This window comes from Molossus molossus, unplaced genomic scaffold (assembly GCF_014108415.1).
Source record: "Molossus molossus isolate mMolMol1 unplaced genomic scaffold, mMolMol1.p scaffold_m16_p_20, whole genome shotgun sequence".
NCBI classification, from domain to species: domain Eukaryota; kingdom Metazoa; phylum Chordata; class Mammalia; order Chiroptera; family Molossidae; genus Molossus; species Molossus molossus.
In genome coordinates, this window is record NW_023425356.1 from 45491596 (window position 1) to 45511941 (window position 20346).

The 20346-nt window shown below is 40.9% G+C and overlaps 1 non-coding gene across 1 annotated transcript; it reads right to left on the reverse strand.

The window, feature by feature from the left end:
* Positions 1 to 19239: 19239 nt before the first annotated feature.
* LOC118638098 lies at positions 19240 to 19344 on the reverse strand. The gene has a single exon (XR_004961055.1). It is a non-coding gene; the product is annotated as a U6 spliceosomal RNA (small nuclear RNA).
* Between the last annotated feature and the right edge of the window lie 1002 nt (positions 19345 to 20346).

Genomic DNA, 20346 nt, shown 5'->3' on the forward strand with positions numbered 1-20346 from the left:
TCTTCTGCAATATACTGCAGAAAAAGTGGATTTCCTTCAAAGGGACTCTGGGCAGCCCAGAATTATAAAATTCGTATGTAGGATACTGAGTCAGCTAAGTCACCACTAATCTGAGGCTCAAAAGTCTTGTCAGTATAACTGATCTATTTAGTTATAATAATTAAGCAGTTATAAATACAAATTCTGGTTGTTCTTACGGAGATGACGAAATTTAGTGTCACACAAGTATGACATGAGCAAAGGTTCCCACACTATGTCAACTACCCTACCACTGAGAGAAGGAAAACCCACCCTCCTATCATTCCCAGTTCCATCCGGAGATAGACGTAATAACCACCGCTGACTATTCATTCCTAGAACTGTATCTGTTGGGCCACACTGGACTGAAGCAGATGGGGAGAGGGGGCTAGGTGTGTTGACAATGTTTCTACAGTCGGACTGGGACTGGAGATCAAACCTGCAACCCAAGTACATGCCCTTGACCAGGAATCAAACCTAAGACCCTTCAGTGTGCGGGTCAACCACAGAGCCATACCAGCCAGGGCAAAATGCTTCTCTTTTAAGTAGACTTACCCCTGCCCCCCCATCTTTAAGAGACAGAATCCAAACCACAAAGCTTATAAAAAAATGTATCTACAAATAAAAACAAAAAGAGCAGCAGCAGAGGCTATCCTAGCAACAACTTACAGAATAAAAACTGTATCAATCAAACCTAAAATACATATTAACCCACCACCTACAAAACCACCTAAAATCTATAAAGATCTATGCAGATTTCAACACATTTGGAAGAGCAGCTTAAGAAGAGCAACAGAAAACATACAGATTTGTCATGGAACTACTATCAGAAGGCCAGGAACGTTCTTCTGGTCAAATCCTGGGAATCTAAATCAGGATGGGAAGTGGTCTAAATGATTTACTCCTGTAACTTGAGAGATCTAGAGTAACCCCAGATACAAGAGAAGCCAGGTTGTGATTACATTTGCTATTCATGGTCCTGAATGAAGAAGAGCGAAGAACTAATTCAGCAAGCACTTTGCTTATTACACTTTCACATTTAATCTTTACAGTGATCCTGTGAGAAGACACTCGTATGCCCATACAAATAAGGGAGTCCGATAATAAAGAAGTAACTTGCCCAGATTCATAAAACTTTAAGCACAGGACACTGGCTATGTCACACACAAAAAACGTACTTTAAATTTAACTTAGAGAGTTATGTGATGGATTCCAAGAACACTCAGATGCATTATTAGAAATTTAAGCCCTGGCCAGTATGGCTCAGCGGATGGAGCATCGGCCTGCAGACCAGAGGGTCCCAGGTTTGGTTCCCACTAGGGACACGTACCAAAAAAATTTAAAAAAGAAAGAAATTTAAGGCAATATGAAACTGTAGTTTTGAATCCATACTCCTTTCAATATAAATTAAACTACAGGTTTATACATTTAATAGAAAATGCAACTAATAATTTCTAGACTAGATGAAACCAAAATTAATGTTTCTCAAGCAAGCACATTTGAGTTTATACTCCCTGTTCAAAACACCATTAACTTTATGACAGTTAGCTAACCATTTGGATAAAAAGACAAAAATTAGATCTTACTAAAATTGCATGAATTAAGATGAAAAACTTTTAAGCCATAAAAATACTAGAAGTAAACATAGGTAAATGGTTGTTCCTGTCTTTTGTCCACCTGTTTTAAAATTGGGCTGCCAGCCCTGGCCAGTTTGGCTCAGCAGTTGGAGCGTCGGCCTGTGGACCAGAGAGTCCCGAGTTTGGTTCCTGCTAGGGGCACGTACAAAAAAAAATTATATTGGGCTGCCGGGGGGGTATGATATGTGTGTGGTGGTGGTGGTGGTTGTATTTTAATCCTCACCCAAGGGTATGTGTAGACAGAGGAAGAAAAGAGAGGGAGAGGAAGGGAAAGGGAAAGAGATGAGGGGGAGGGAAACATCGATGGGTTGCCTGTCATAGTGGCACACTGATTGAGGATGGAACTCACTGTGCCCTGACCAGGAATCGAACCCACAACCCTTTGGTGTACAGGATGATGCTCCAACCAATCAAGCCACCTGGCCAGGAAGCCATATATGTTTATATACATGGTGACAGCCCTCTGCCAAGTTAAGTATCACAGGCACTTGCTAGTGTCACTGCCTCCCTCGCTTAAGGGTACCCTCTGATGAACACACGAGTACTTCTTTAATGAAGAACAACTTCTCAATCTTCTCTTTTCTGATCAATACTTTTTATGTCCTATTGAAAATAAAAATATTTGCCTACCATAGGGTCACAGAGGTATTTTCCTATGTTCTCTTCTGGAAACTTGAATTCCCACCTTCCACATTACCCCGACCCTTCCCGGAAGGAGCACCTCGTCCCTATGTTACCAGACTGTTTCGGAAGACAGGGAAAGCCCAGCTCATCTCACACGGCCAGCATGACTCTGAGGCTACAACACATGCATACAACCTCTGGTAATTGATCTAGGATAAATGCAGATTTTTTAAAACTAAGACAGTGGCAAATCAAGTTCAGCAGTGTGGGAGGAAAAAACAAATGTCACACAGCTAAGTAGGGTTGGACCCAATAACACAAACAGGAGACAATCTATGAATGTTACATCCTATTAGCAGACTAAAGGAGGAAGTACATATGATCATATCTGCCAATACAGAAAGAGCACTTAGTACAACTCAATACTTATTTATGATATATATATATATTTTTATCCTCACCCGAGGACATTTTTTTGCATTTATCTTCAGATAGAGCAGGAGGGAGAGAGGGGGGAAGAGAAACATCGATGCAAGAAAGACACATCAAGTGGCTGCCACCCACACGACCCCAACCAGTGCGGGGACAAACTGCAACCGAGGCGCATGCCCCTAGCAGGAACCAAACCCAGGACTCTCTGGTCCGCAGACTGACGCTCTAACCGCTGTGCAACCCAGCCAGGGCTTATTTATGATATTTTTAAAAGTCATACAAAACTAAGACTAGAGAATATTAATCTTTTACAGTTATCTATCAAAATGTATAGTAAGTTGAGGGAAATAGGGAGAATGATTAAAAAAAGTACAAATTTTCGCCCTGGCCGGTTTGGCTCAGCGGTTAGAGCATTGGCCTGCGGTCCGGAGACACCCAGGTTCAGTTCCCGCTAAGGGCACGTACTTCGGTTGCAGTTTGTCCCCGGCCCTGGTTGGTCGTGCGGTGGCAGCCACTCGATGTGTCTCTTTCACATCGATGTTTCTCTCTCTCTGTCTCTTCCTCTCTCTCCCTCCCACTCTATCTGTACAAAAAATGGAAAAATGTCCTCGGGTGAGGATAAAAAAAAAAAAAGTACAAATTTTCAGTTATGAGATAAATAAGGTCTGAGGATCTAATGTATAAGATGGTTAAGTACAGTTGATAACACAATATTACATAACTGAAATGTGTTAAGAAAGTAGAACTAAAATGTTCTCACATGCACAAAAAAAGGATAAGTATGTGAGGTGATGGTGTGTTAACTTGATGAGGGGAATCTTTTCACAATGTATACATATCTCAAGTAACCACACCGACACTTCAAATATCTTACAATTTCATCAATTACATCTCAATAAAGCTGAAAAAATAAATTTAATAACATCTATTATGTTCTTTTTTTGGCACAATGTTCCTTTCTTACTAATGTCTATGTGTGTGTACAATTTACTTATGTTAAAGTATAAATGTATATAAAGACAGGTATTTTTGTCTTTTTATTATTGCTGTATCCCTAACACCGAGATCTATTCCTGGCACATAGAAAATGCTCCAGGACATGGTGTTTCTTTTTTCTTTAATGAATAAATGAATGAATGATTTCTCAATCAAAATTTCCATTTGGGAAAAAAATTATAGTACTTTCTTTTGACATTTCTGTATAAATAAGCGCCATATAGACTAAGCCTGTATATATAAAAACATACATATATGTGTGTATATTACTTATGAAAAAACTTCTAAAATTAATAAAATAACCCTACCTGATTTAAATAAATAACCTATAGTGAGATATACTTAATGATGAGATTTTAGAGGTATTCCTATTAGTCAGAAACATGAAATTTAGGAATCATCTATCTCAAGTGAGCCCTTAATGTTGAGTGGCAATCACACTATATTTCTCTACTCTATTTTATTCACTTTTCCACTCTTTGATAGATGATTATGTCATATTTTTCCCTTCTCAAACCTCCAATACACACTTCCATTCTTCCCCACTCTCCCCTAATGATGTTGCTCCCCATTCACTAAGGTAAACAGCAAACCTCCGATGGGAACCTCCTTAAGCCATCACCACCACCGCCTGTCAACACGTTCTGTCTGTTGTCCCTACTCCTAGCCTCCATCTGTGCATAGATCAGAGCTCAGCAAACCACAGCCCAAACCTAAAGCTGCTTTCATGCTACAAAAGCAAAGCTGAGCTGCAGTAACAGAGACCATATCGCCCATAAAACCTAAATTGTACTATCTAGCCCGTTACAGAAAAACTGTGCTGACCCCCACACTAGGTCACCTCTCCTCTCATCTACAATGGACACTGCTGGTTGAAAGGGCCCCCTCAGGGCCATGCACAAGAACGAGTTAAGAGCCACACAAGGCATGTACAGCATCAGAGACGTATCAGGTATACCGAAGACAATGGAAAGATCTTCACAGGGACAGGTCGCATTGAAAGGGTGAAGACTGAAGGGCATAAGACTTTTCAACAACCACCTGAAGCTACAAAATCATTGAGGAATCCCTTAAATTTTGAGAAGAAAAAAAATTCACTTTGGATCTATACCCAGACAGGCCAAATAATCAACCAGGTGTCAGGGTAGAAGACAGATGTTTTCAGCAATACAAACATCTGAAGTTCACCGAGGGGTGCATTTCACCAAAACAAAGGTGTGATCATGAAAAAGGAAGGCATGGTTCCAGAGAACACAGGCTCAGCACGGGGAGAAGGCAGGGGGGTCTCAGAACCCCGGACGGGCGATCACAGGCTAACGCTGTGCAGTGGAGAGCCGGCGCACATCTGAGCAGAGGGTGAGAGCCCTCGAACTTTTCCAATTAAAAAAAAAAAAAAAATTAAAAAAAAAAAAAAAAATGAATGATCATCTACTTGATGGGCTTGAACATAATGGGACAGTTTCCAGAAAAAAATTAGAGACAAATAGGAAACCAAGCGAAAAACAGAAATGAAGAAAAAATTTTAACTCCAAGAAATTAAATCATAGTACAGTCCTGGTGGGTTTGGCTCAGCAGTTAGAGCATCGGCCCGCAGACCAGAGTCCCGGGTTTGGTTCCCACTAAGGGACTGTACCTCAGTTGAAGTTTGTCCCCGGCCCCAGGTGGGGTCATGTTGATGTTTCTCTCTTCCTCCCTTTGCCCCTCCCACTCTATCTGAAGATAAATGCAAAGAAAATGTCCTCGGGTGAGGATAAAAATCAATCAATCAATCATAGTACACTGCAAGGTTCAATGGTGAACACATTTACAAAGTTATACTAATGTAAACAATTAACATTGACTTAACCAAAAGCATGATATAACTAAACTGGGAGACAAAGAGAAAGGAAGTTCAAGGTAGCATAAGAATTCCAAACCACAGACTCATCTTTCACAGTAGGAAGGCAATAGATAATATCTAAAATTGAAAAACAAATATTTTAAAATATTAAAGTAAACATCAAAAAAACAGCTAAAAGTACTGAAAATGGTTGATCTGAGAGCAGGACCTGGGAGGGAAGTTATACAATCATGAAGCAAGGGGCTGATATTTTTCATTGTAAGTCTTATAGTACAATTTTTTTAAAAAACTGCACAGTTGTACTATTTAAAGTAAAACACCAAAAACAAGAAAACTAATGATTTTTATACTACTTAATTAATTCACTCACCCTACAATATTACTATGGGGCCAGGTATGTCTTGAGGTGCTAGGAATAGGACAGTGAATAAAACTCAGTTCTTGCCTTCACGAAGCTCACATCCAGAGGGAAGCAGGTAATAAACAAATTAATGTATGCTATAATGTCATATAAATTAATGTTGTGAAGAAAAATAGAGGTAAGGGTGAAGTGTGATAGGGATACTATTTAGGTACAGTTTTCAGGAACGGGTTCCCCAAGAATCAGCAAAAAGAAAAAAAAAATCATCCTAAACAGGAAAATGTTTTGAGAAAAGGTCACATAAATAAAGTAACAGAAGGGTATCAATTAAGTTGAAGGTGAGGGCTTCTTTTTACACCTCACATACCACAGCAATGTACCTTCAAGAGCCAGGACCAAAGGCTCTCCGTAGTGGTGCACACAAGATGCCAGGCACCCACAACCTAAGTTCAATGAACACTGATTTGCATTCTTCCTATTTCCCTGAGTAGCCATTGTGACTGGGTAAATTTATACTCAAACTTTTTTCTTTCCATACAATAGGTAGATGTCACACATTTCAAATTCCAATGTTTTATCCCTAAATTTTCCTAAATCAACAACTTGGGACATTAATCAAGAAAGTTTCCAGATTAATTCCAAGTTACCAAAACTTATCACATACAGTCTTCACTCTCTCACAAAAGAGGAACCCTAGACCAGTCAGAATAATACACACACTTAAAGAAACTATAGCCTTGGCCAGTTTGGCTCAGAGGTTAGAGCATTGGCCTTTGGAACGAAGGGTTTTGGGTTCGATTCCTGGTCAAGTGCACGTACCTTGGTAGCAGGTTCGATCCCTGGCCCCAGTGGGGGTCATGCGGGAGGCAACCAATTAATGTGTCTCCCTCACATCGATGTTTCACTCTCTTCCACTCTAAAACTCAACGGAAAAATATCGGGGAGGGAGGGGAGGGGAGGGGAGGGGAGGGGAGGAGAGAGGGAGGGAGGGAGGAAGGAAGGAAGGAAGGAAGGAACCATTTATAGAGTAATGCAATACATTCACTTTACTAAGAACCCTCACTCAAGCTGAGGTAGTTTCAAGCTATTTGAATTATCTTTTCATTGAAAATTGAGTAACTTAAAAGAATGTATTCAGATTGAAGTGACAATTTTATTCCACATACAGCCATTACATAAGGAAAATCACATATTCAAAAAACAGAATTGACTTTAACATGTCTTATTCTCAAAACACATATACCCTGAGAAATAAATTCAAACTATCTATTTTATACAGCAAAACAAGAAGTACTTTTAGATTTAAATAGGTTTGAAAATTTAACTCACAAAAAGAAAAATTCAATTAACTAAATTTCAATGAATAGTTGAGTTTAAAGTGTAAACGTTACTTAGACGTTTCTGGAAGAGCAGCCCAGTAGCCGGACTGAACGCTGAACTGTAGCACTAAATGTGGATGCTGTTCCCACAGTTCTCTACACCCAGGGGTGGGCATCAAGTGATAGTCACTGGGTCTGGGTTTTCTGCTTGCTTATTGGCCACCGGTATGACTACCACCTCCAAACCTGTTTCCTTATCTAAAATGAAGATGATAATGCCTACATAGGATCTTGTCAATGAGAAGTATCAAAATACTTAAGTATCAATAATATATAAAAAAAAAATTTTGTAATTCATAAAGAACGACACAAGTATTTGTCATATTTTAATCAAAAAGGAAACCAATCACTTCAAACTTTTCTGATTTTAGCTATTGATGGTTATTAGATTCTATGGAAGAACAGCAGGACATTGGTCTACTCACACACACAGGACAAAAGATGGTTTAAAAAACAAATTTAGACTTAAAAAGAAAAAGAATTAGACTCCCTTATAAACAAGCACCACCCTGGCTGGCTTGGCTCAGTGGTGAGAACATCGGCCTGTGGACCAAGAGTCTCAGGTTCTATTCTGGCCAAGGGCATGTACCTTGTCAACTGGTCATCTGTCTCTCTCACATGGATGTTTCTCTCTCCCCCTCCCACTCTCCCTCTCTATCTGAAGATACTGTAATGGGAAAATATCCTTAGGTGAGGATTAAAAAAAAAAAAGGCTTTTTCTCACCCTGGCCAGTGTGGCTCAGTTGGTTAAGCATCATCCCACACACTGAGAGGTCACTGGTTTGATTCCTGGACAGGGCACAAGGCCAGGTTGCTGGCTCAATCCCCTGGGGGGGGGGGGGCATGCAGAAGGCAGCTGATCAGTGTTTCTCTCTCTCTCTCCCCCTTTCTCTCTCTAATATCAATAATAAAACATAATTTTTTTTAAAAAGCACCAAGAGAGAATATTTTTAGTAAACATTTCATTTATATTAGCCAAAAGAATTAAGCTGTTTAACCACATGTAAACTAGGCATCATCTGACTTCAGGTAGAACGTTTATTTTGATATAGCTGGGAACCAGACACCCAATGTATATAAACATCAGCATATTTTTAAAACAACTGTCTTACTGCTTTTGTTCACTCAGTAATAATTCCCACTATTCTTAGAAGGAAAAAACACAAATAATATTCTTAATCAAAAAACTCATCAGAGGAGTTTTTCCTTGTAAAACTAGCATTAAACAGTGTTATCCGACAATGAAGTGGTAGACTATTTGCCCACCTACCCTCTAAGCTCCATCAGGGCACAGACCTATCTTTTTCTTTGTATCCTCAACCTCTAGGCACCAAGTAGGCACTCAATAAACATGTGTAGAATGAATGAATGAATGAACGAACAAATGAAGAACTGGGCCTCTGGACAAAAGCTTAAATGTCTGAAGTTTTAACAGCAATTTCACCTGTATATTCATCATTCACTACAAGCAACTACTCTCTCAACTGTAATAAGGCACATACTAGTTATTTAAATACACACAAATACAGTACTCACATGTGTAATAAAAGAACACTAAAAAGTCACAAAGCCAGTTCTTTTAGTTATATTTTCTTTCAAAAATGCTGGTGTGCTCTTTCTGATATTACAGCATGTTGTAATCTTGATAATGCAAACACTATCTTTATAAAGTTCTGGTGCAATCTTAAATAATTTAGGGAAAGTCAACAATATTTCCAGAGTATTTTGAAAAGTCAAATTCCTTCATTCAAAGAAAGATGGAATAAAATGGAAAGGTAGAGTGTACCATTTGAAAATTATTATAGTGAATTTTCAAAAAGAGAAACTGCTTAAAATAATTGCATTGAAATTATTTATTTTTTAAAAATTTAATGTCTTTATAGTTGATCTTAAAGCAAATAAGTTTATTTCCCCAAATCTTTGAAGCTAGATGCTATACTTTATGCTTACAAAGCTTGCTAGAGATTATTTTTATTAAAATAATATTGTCTGGATAAGTTCCTTCATAATTCTAAAGTTTACAGTAAGATATTCAGCAATAACAGCAATAAACACTGTATGTATGATTCTACAGCACTTGTATAAGCATAACTATCTGGGTGGAACAGGCTTTTATGAACAGCAAGGTATGATCTGTTACTGCAATACTAAGCGTGCATGGATTGAAAAGTTTCCCAAATTCTGATGGTCATCTTCCAAGAGACTTGAGCAAGAGTCAATCTGAGGGTGAACACAAAAACACTGAAGTCAACTCGTAAACAATAGTATGAAAACAAGGGCTTTCTATAGCAACTACAGCGATGCATTCTTAAAATCCAGGGCACATGAAAAGATGAAGCTCAATTAACTTGCTGCCTGTGTTTCCTACTTGATGGTCTTAAATACTGGGTATTAGATACTTCTTTTTAGCGCTTTCTTAAACAGAAATTTCGTGTTTCCATGGCCCCTCCTCCACGGCTAACATCAGTGCCCTCTCTTCCTCCTCCCTCACCCCTCCCAGTTCAAACAAATTAACATTTGTACAAGGTGCCTCCTATCAGCTCGCAGCTTCTTCCCAAACACGCCCACGTACACAGAAACCGGCCTGCTCCACACGACTCACCGCCGCAAGAGTCAGAGGGGCTGCTGGGGGCGGAGTGCAGCCCCGCACAGGTTTACCGCTCCCCCCCAGACAGGAGACCCTCACTCGGGGCTCGGGTTGCTCCCAAATCACCTCCAGAGCACGGTGTTTATGAGCCTGGCTAATCCGATACCGCAATGGAATTCCGGATATTGGCAGACAGATAGCCCGGCTTTGCAAGCGTTTGATCAGAGCGGTCCGGAATCCCCTTCTTCCCACCGCCCGCTCCGAGTAGTGCAGCCACCCGACCTCGGCCAGCGCCCCCGGCCCCGGCCCCCGCCTCGCACCGGGCCACGGGCCGGCGCAACAGCAGCCGCTCCGGGTCCGAGGCTGCCGGGCGACCGGGGCTGCGGGCCGCTCCGCAACAGGTCACCCTGACAGCCGGTGCGCGCTGCGCGGGCGGGCGGCCGGCCGGCTCGGCGGCGGGGCTTCGGGGGCGCCGCGGCCGGGGCCGGGAGGGGGTGTGGCCCGCGCGGCGGTCCCCCCGCCGGCTCACCTGGACCGGGGCTGGGGCGCCGCAGGGCTGCGCAAGCGGAGGTCGGGGGCTTCGGGCACCCAGGGCGGAGAACAGGCGAGACGGGCTCGGGGGGTCGAGCAGCCCCGCGCTCTGGGGCAGAGACCCAGCGCAGGGACCCCACGGCCGCCTCCGGACTCCGAGAGCGAGCTGCCGAGGGAGGTGCGGCCCCGGCCCCCGGCGCCCTCCTCCCTCCGCCGAGCCCCGCCGCCCCCTCCCCGCGCCGAGGCCGAGCAGCCCGCGGCCGGCGGCCGGGAGTCCCACGCGCCGCAGCCGCCGCCATTCCCCGCGCTGCAGCCGCTGCGGCTCCGCTCCGCCCGCGGGGCGCCGCACACCCACCTTCCCTCCCCCGCACCGCCCGCCGACGCTCCGCACCGGGCCCGCGGCCAGGGCACCGACCTGTGCAGCCGCGGCCGTCGCCTCGGAGGATGGGAAGACCCGCCGGCCTCAGCTCCGCCGCCACCGCCGCCTAGGCTAGTGCTCGGCGACCCGAGCACTCGGCGTCTCTCATTTAGCGCCCGCCGCCGCCGCCGCGGCACTCGGGGGAGGGGAGTGAGCTGGATCCACCCCGTCCGCCCGGGGCTGGGGGAGGAGAGCCGACCTGGCGGGGACGCGCGCCGAGCGGGCGGGGCGGAGCCGCGCTCGCACACCAACCGAGCGCGCTCGCGCCGGCCCCGTGCGCCGCGGCCGGTGGGGGTCTCGCGCGCGCCCCCGCCCGCCGCCCGCCGCCCTGCCCGCTGCGCCCAACTGCCGCCCGGCGCCGGGGCCTGGGCGCGCGCCGCTGCCCCTCCGCCGGCGCTCGCGGAGGGCGGGGCCGCTACCCGCCAGTCTTGGGGGCGGGGAGGGGTCGGAGAGCAGGCAGGTGGGGCTCCCCCTCCCCGCCCCCGCCCTGCGCTGTGAAATCCACTGTGCTGTCTGTCGGCTTCGGCGCCCGCGCCTCACTTTCAAAGCCAGAGAACAAAGTCTGGAGAGCCTCGGCCCCCGGATCAGACACCCTGCCTGCGCCAGCCGTGTTTTGAGAAGTCGCTGCGGACCCGCGAGGGGGCTCCGAAAGCGAAGAGCCACCCCACTGCCGAAGGATCCTAAATCGTGGCGGGCAGTCCCCCCACACAGTAAAATTAGAAGCAGGCCTTTGTAAAGGTGCAGGCTACTGCCCTTGGCTTAATGAGCGAATGACAGAAATTTGGCAACACCTGGGGCTCAGATTGATGAGTTGCAGGTGAACAGTCTTTTCACGTCAATGCACGAATGAGATTCTGAAATATTAAATATTTCCTGTGAGTGCAAAAGGCATGGATTTGGTATCAGTGGTGGAAAGGTGTTGTTTCGTAGGGTGCACGATGTGGGGTGGCCTACTTAAAATTAGCACCATTTGACGCCGTGTAACTATAAATGGATGGTTTTAAGTGAGCCACCTTTGTGTATGCTGTTATTAGGCCATTTGCAAATGGACGATTATTGGAGGACCTGCAGCTCTTTCTCTAGGCCATGTGCAGTCGCGTTGGGTATAAAACATGAAAGGACCAGAATTGTTCCCACTTGGTTTCTTTCCTCTCTTTAATAACCACTAAACAGAACTGATTAATCTTGTATACTGAAGAACGCTAATTATTTCCCCTTTTGACTGCCTTGTACCACAGCCCTTTAGTTAGGGAAGCTGGAATGTCTTTCAACCCTCTTCTCTTAAGTAGGGACCCACCCACCCAAAGATAAGTTAAAAAAAAAAAAAGGAAAAAACAAGAATAGGCAGTTTATGGTTTCGTACTTTTAATCCGTTTTACTTTTAAAGAAAGTCTTTAAAAGAATCGCAATGAGATCACTGGGGGAAGTAAAGAAACCAAAAGAAGAAGAAAACAACAACAAACATCTTTCAAGTGAGAATAGACTGAAAAAAAAAAAAAAAAAAGGAAAACACTATTGGTAAAAAAAAAAAGGGGTAGGGGTGGCGGTTGGGAATGTACTATATATACAGAAGTTTTCCCATAGATGTGACTTGCTTCAAGTCCCAAAGGAACAGAAACAACAGGCTAACAGAATTAGCACTTGGAGGAAAAACCCTTCTAGTTATCAAGTTGAGTAAATGTTCAGTGTTTTTTGTTCTGTTTTGTTTTTTTTTAGTGTTAGTAAGAGATTAAGAAAAAGGTGGTTGGCTGTGTGCCAACAATAATACTTACAGCAATTATATATGTATTTATATATAACTATAATGGGCTATTTCTTGAATATATAAGAAATAGGAAAACCGAGGAACAACAGGGAATTCTGTTTTGTATAAATGTCTTACAATTACTTTAAATTTGAAATGGGGTTTCATAAAAGCAAATGAGCGTGTGTTCCTACACTGCCAGTAATTTTCACAGTTTACTGTAAGAGCAGTGAAGCTTCATTTGGGCTTTGAAGAGAAAAAGCCATGTGACTCATGAAGCTAGGCCATGGATATACTAAATTCTTATACATACTGAATTTCTGACTTTGGAATAATTACTCAAAATTTGTTTCTCATGTTAATAACCTGTAAAATAATACTTTAGTTTTGTGTTAAGTTCAAATTTCTGAACTTGATGAAATTAAGAATTTTGTGTTAGAAATACAGGAAAAAGCTCTTTGTCTTTTCTTTCTTTCTTTCTTTCTTTCTTTCTTTCTTTCTTTCTTTCTTTTGTCATAGCTTGGGAATTATTTTTGAAAGTCCCTTCTCATTCATTGATATGCAAATAAAACAATAGCTTTTTAAAATTAAAGAGAACCAGCAGCAATTTTTCCTTATCAGAGCATCTTTTATTACAGGTAAATTCTATAAGTTGCTTCATGTGTTCCATTTGCTTTTGCCAAAAGACAAAAAATATACAAAGTCTTAGTATAACAAAAAGTACTAATGTATAAAATAGAAATGCCATTATGTAAAATAGAATCGATAGGAATCCGATATGCTTTAAAGTCACTTCAGAGGAATCACCATTATGTAGCAGTTTTATTACTATCCATCAATATTATTTCCAAGGAGTAATCCAAGGAGCTAATTTATATAGAGAACAAGCAGTTTCCAAATCAAGAGAACACCACTGCAAAGAACAACTCATTTCATTACAGCTGTCAAACAAAATCAAACTGGCATGCTAATAAAGAGCATTATTTCAGTAACACCTAATTAGTTATGTTACAACCGACAAAATTTCAGTCATAACATATACCTCTATCATTTCTCTAACTTTGAATCTCTTTTTTCCAAATATACATATGGGCATTTTGAGCACATTTTTCAATTATATTCTGATTTAAAATATAGGCAAAGTAGCATACCCCAAATCCACTTTTAGGGGAAGGATGCACAGGGGGACATTGAGGAAATAATGTGTGACCCAAGGTACACGGTGAGCCTGCCATGATTCCCAATCAAGAGAGACATGCCACCGATACTAAGATACTAAGAACAAAGATAATCACCAGTCCATTCAAATATGAGCATCAAGTTTCAAAAAGCATAAGACCTTATTTATGATTGAGCTCTTCACAAAGGCGACTCTATGTAGGGCAGGGATCAGCAAGGATGTATTTACTTAGTGATGGTTAATGTTTTCCTGGAGTAACTCTTAGGGAGACGAACTAGTGAAGAAATAAATGTTTGCATGAATTACTAATTTTCAATATTAAATTTCAGGACAATTTCAAGAATGCCTCATTTATAAGGAAAGGGGTCAATGAGGGAGTGAACATAATTAGATATTTCAGATAACTGAGGTTTTCATCATAAACACGAGAAACAACTTAAACTACTTGTATTGATTTTTTTTTTTCCTGAAGTATCACCAGTTTCTCTGCCTTCAACTAATAAAACACAGTGGAGCTGAACCTGTTCCTAATGACCCAGAAGTATCTTAAAATCAAAAGCTATAATGCCAAGATGTCCCCAGGAGCTTAGAAGTACTGAGTACCCTTCACCCAGTAATAAATAATCATGGCCAACTATGTTCCTGCATTCCTGGAGTTGGATTGGTCTGGATGGTGGCTGGCACTGATCATCCGACCTCCCCTTACAGTGCTGCACCTCTGTCACAGTTCTGCCCGCACACACACATCTCCCTTTGAGCTATCTTAGCACGTTGGCCTGGGAAACCAAGTAACCCATATTTTAAATTATATGATTATATGTATAAAATAAGAGTAACAGACTTCAGAAAATGCTTAAACAACTCTGATAGTTGTGGCATAAAGGCCATTTGCCTACTTTCCTATTTTCCTCCATATTTTGGGTAATTGAGTTTACCAAGTAAGCAAATTATTTTTGCATTCTACTTTCCTTATAAAAATGTTAGGCATTGCCTGGCCGGTGTGGCTCAGTGGATTGAGTATAGTCCCATGGACTGAGAGGTCCTGGTTCAATTCCTGGGCAGGGCACGTGCCCCGGTTTCTTGGCTCCATCCCCAGTAGGGGGCGTGCAGGAGGCAGCCTATTGATGTCTCTCTCTCACATATAGTTTCTATCTCTCCTTTCTCTCTAAAAAAAATCAATAAAAACATATAAAAAAATGTTATCCATTGCTCTTCATGCTTAATGGAAGGTCAGGATCTTTTTCAATAATGTTCATCGAAGTAGTTTCCTTGTATATCCTGCATTCAAAATAAGGTTAGAATTTTAAAAAACAAGCACAGGAACTCATAAATCCATACCAGTAACAAATAGATAAAACAAATAGAGAGGAAAGAAGTACTCTTGCTTATGGTAGCATGTTGAATGCTAACAGGTAGATATGGAGGTTGTGCCGGAGTTGGACAATCATCATTTCTCAACCATTGTGGCAAAGACTGGGTAAGACAAGAACCATCAATGGATGTTCAATACAGGGAGAAGTTTTGATGAGAAACAGGATATTTGCACCATCTTAGACTTCTTCCCATAGACTTCCGATTTTTTGCAAGGAGGGAAAAACTATTTATACACTGGAGAAATTGGAGAAAACTTTGACCAGGTAACCAAAACTAGGATCACGAAGAAGGGGACAGATGGACACCATTTGCCTCAAGGTGTGATTCCCAGAGGATACAACATCTAATGAGGAAATGGGAAAACCTAATGAGGAATCTAATGATGAAATATCAGATAAATTCCAAATTGGGAATGTTTTGCTGTTGTTTTTTAATGGGGGTGGGGGTGGGGTGGGCCTGTATTGGTCAACAACGTCAATGCCATAAAAGACAAAGGCTGTGCAAATATTCTGGCTAAAGAGCCATGACAACTAAAGGCAATATGAGATACTAGACTGGATCCTTTACTAGAAGGGAAAAAAATTCTATGACACACATTATTGCATTAATTGGAAAACAGATGGTAGATTGATTAGATAAAAGTATTGTATCAATGTTATAATTACTGAGATTGGTAACTGTACTGTGGCTATATCCCTAAATACTGCAGTATTTAGGAGTGAAGGACTAGGATGTATGTATGGCTAAGAGGAAAAATAAAAAGTGTTTATCTCTATATATAGACAGAGAGTGGGGGAGTGGAGAGAAGAGAAAACAAAAGTAATAAAACAAGTAAGTAAAATGTTACCAATGAGGGTCACTGGGAATTGAACCAGCAACCTTTCGTGCATGGGATGATGCTCAACCAATGGAACAACACTGGCCAGGACAAAACAGTGCTTCTTATATATTCTTATCAATTAACAGCACAATGTTAGGTACATCAATGAAGCTTAGAAAATACTTACTGAATATAATGTACTTTATGCTAACAATGAACACTTTGACGTGACACCCAATACGTTTCATTTAAAAATGGTAATTTTTATTATATGATACACTTGAAACATAATACTATATGTCAACTATAATTAACAATAAATTTAAAATATTATTTTCTAAATCTAGTTTGGTTTTAGAAACTTACTCAAGAGTTCTAAATACTTAAATTACATAAATAAATAAATAAATAAATAAATAAATAAATAAATGGCTGGATCCCCTGGGGGGGGGGGGATCTAAATACTTTTAGAATAATAGAAAAAGTTAAATGGGGGGCGGGAGGTTGACATTAGGTTCAATTCCTTCTTTTGCCCAATGTATTAAAAAAATGTATTGCAGGAGATAATTTTTCTACCATAGTAGTTCAGTAGTAATAAAGTTGGTTATCGTATTACAGATGGGAAAAGCTTACTGCATAACCTCGGAGTCCATTTCCCTGGAGAGATGCAATTCTATCTGTGGTTTCACATTCCAGAAAGAAATATTCGTATTCCTTTTGGAAATTAGTAACATAAGCATTTTAAAGCACTTCCATTAGATCAACCAATACATTTTATCATATTTAATCGAGACTTCACTTAGCAAGAAAGACTTTCTTAATTATGACTTAATCCTGTATACATGGATTTGAAACTCGTTGTTGAATACTGGCAATTTTATTTATCTTTTAAAAAGCCACAATATCTATAACACAGTACTTATTATTTAAGAGTATTTGACTTGAGAAAGTTGAAGTGGTGATAAAATTAGTTACAGATTGACTTTCAAATTGTGACCTCAGTTAAAAAACATGACTTTAAAAATTAAAACAGTCTGTGTTAGTCACTTTTCAAAAGATTGACTTCAATTTACTGATATGCACTATACTATAAACACCAGTCTACACAATGAAACGAAAATAAAACCACTTTAAAACTAATGGAATTTTGGGCTAAGTTATCCATAAATACTTGCAAAGACTTACTTATTTTCAGTGTTTTTCTTTCCTATAAACATTAATTTTGAAATATAACCAAAAGAGATGTTGGGCTTCTGATAAATTAGAAACAAATTTATTGACCACCCTCTAAACTTGGCGAATTGAATATACATGTTTATATCTTGCTATCTTTCAGAACTCTCCTAAAACTACGATAACGGGCAAAACAATGAGAAAGGAGAGGATAACAACAACAACAAAAGAAAGTGGAAGATGCAAAAGAAGGATAAGCAGATTTAACTAAGTAGAAAGAAAAAAAAATGAAGTTAACTACCTGTAGAGGGAAAAAGGCAAAAAGAAGCCAGTTGATTTGCGCAGCAGAACTCTGCACAGTTTAGGAATTGGAGACACCAGGTACTGAGATACCTATTCAATTACCCATATAAAGTTTATTATATAATCAGCAAACAGTCAAGTCTAAAAATAGTATTCAAGATCTAGGACAAGAGATGGAGACAAAAAGGAAGAAGATGAACTCTTCAGGTAAAGAAATAATTCAACTATAATGTTAGTTTTTGTTTTCAACAGTCAGCTTTCCAACAGAACACAGCCTGTAGTGGGATTGAGAACATACTGATAAGAGCTAAGATTCCTCCCTCGATGTCATCAGGAAAAAACTTAAAAAATGTAGCCAATGTCAAATGAGCTATACATTTAGAAATTGTAACATGCTAGAAAAATTTTGTTCAAATGAAAAAGGAATGTGTTCTAATAGAAGAAAATATAAAAAGGAGAGTCTAGAAAAATAATCATCCAGATGTAAAAATGTAGTTAAAACAGAAATATTCTCAGAGTGGGAAATGTCAGTCTATTTGACTCACACCGATCCGCTCTCTTGATTTGTAAATTATTCCCAAAATGAATCTATGTAGCAGGAGTAATGGGGGTGGGAGGGGGTGGAAAGAGAAAAAGTATAGAGGTTGTATTGATGATCAGTCCTGTTGTCTGGCTAGATGATTGAATAAATTTCCATTCTGATTAATCTCTTGTCCATTTAACGAGGTCTCCTCAGCTTCTAGATAGCCTGATTAAATGTCTCATCCTGCAAAGCCGAAGGAAGACTAGTTCCAATACCTATTGTACCCTAGGAGACCTTTCCAAGAAGAACAAGATCTCCCTCATGTTAATTAGGTATCTGGGCTCCTTTGTGCACCAAAGTCTAACCCATTTTAATGAGATTAATATAATTTCTGGAAACTATTCTGTTGCCAACTGGTGATGGCTTTTCCATGGTATTTCCTACCTTGTTTCTGTTAGTTTGTCACTTCTTATAACAGATCTTAAACTCCTTGAGAATAAGAACTTCAAATTTGTAGTCCTTCATTACCACGATCCTAGAAAAAGACAAAACACTGAGTTTCTTGCACAAAGAAGGTTTTCATTAAATATATAATGAAACAAGATCAACAGTATTGATAATGGACAAGTCACTTTTCCAAAGTCCATGAATTACAATGTTTGTAGTGGTAAAACCAGCAAGTATTTCAAAATCTATGTCATAGTTCACTGTCTCTCTTCTTCCCTTAATTCTTATTTACTTAATTTTTTTTTCCTGTAGTTCCAGAGAATTTTATTTTAACTTTAGTTCACAAATGCTTGTACAGTGTTAAGCTGAAGCAATGGAGACATATTTATAAACTGGAATTTTTTATAGTTATGCTTTTTTTGCTTGGGAAGCCAGCTTATAATTTATTTTATTTTTAATTAATTTATTTATTTTTGTTACAGATGTTTCTCCTTTTTCCCCCACTGATTCCCCCCTCTCCCTCCCCGCCCTGTCCCCAGCTTTGTTGTCCATGACCTTTGTTCATGCACACATGCATATAAGTTCTGTGGTTTATTTCTCCCCCACCACTCCCTCTTCTGGGGATTGTCAGTCTGTACCCCACTTCCACGTCTCTGGGACTACCCCATTCCTCAGACTGTTATGTTCATTATATTCCACAAATAAGTGAGATCATATGATACTTGTTTTCTCTGTTTGGTTTGTTTCGCTTAGGATACCACTTTCTAGGTCCCTCCATGTCATCTCAAAGGATAAGAGATCTTTCTTCTTACAGCTGCATAGTACTCCATTGTGTATATGTACCACAGCTTTAAAAATACGGAACGCTTCACGAATTTGCGTGTCATCCTTACGCAGGGGCCATGCTAATCTTCTCTGTCGTTCCAATTGTAGTATACGTGCTGCCGAAGCGAGCACTGCTCAATGTTTATTAGTGATACAACAGTGTACAACCTGATGAAAGGAGATGTGTTTATCTTGTATCTGTTCCTAAGGCATATCATAAGCAGATGCTTTCTCTTCCCTTAGAAAGCAGCTACTTTCTAAGTTCCTTGAAAGCAGGGACTAGACCTTTAATCTCATCACACCATTCATATAGTATTCTGCACATAGTATTTACTAATATTGACCAGTTGCTTTCCCATGGACTAGGTGCTTCCTAAGCTCTTAACATGATTTAATCATTTAACCTTCATGGCAGCCCTATGGGGTAGGTATTACACGTAAGCAACTAGTTCAAGGTCACACACTAGGAACTGGCAGCATCAGGACTTGATCTGAAGCAGTCATGCCCCAGGTGCATGGTCTTAACCACTCTACTTAGTGCCTCCTAGGCAGAAAACATTATAGTGGCTTTCTGAACAGTGGGTTTAATCTAAAATATCTATTAAAGTCATGATATTTGGTAAACAGTGGTTTATAAAATTAGGCAGCATAGACTAACAGAATCTTGGATTTGGAGGAGACTTGGGGCTCTCCCCATTTCCCTCCCCTCTTCCACCTTCTCAGAGAATAGCAGGTGGTCATCCAGCTTCTGCTAGAAATGTAAAGACCTGGAGACGTGGGCTCTGGTGCAAACTGTGCTCCTCATCAGACAGCTCGGCCTCTGTACGCTCCGGTTTCTGCTCCTGTGAACACTGGCTCTCTATCTGACCTGCCCAGCTGCATCCTCCCCTCCACCACCCACCCCAGGAAACAAGAGGCCCCACTTACAAATGGATCCCGTTCCAAAAGATCACTGAAGCCTGTTATTTGGAACTTAGAAAATATTTCCTGTTGCAGCATTATAAATGATGGTCGGGACCTCGGGTTTGTCCACAGCACTCTATTTCATTCATAATGTGGTTAAATTATGATCCTAGTCCAAGAGCAAGAAGGAGCAAAGAGAATTTCTCCCCTTTTCTGGATGCAAATCAACAC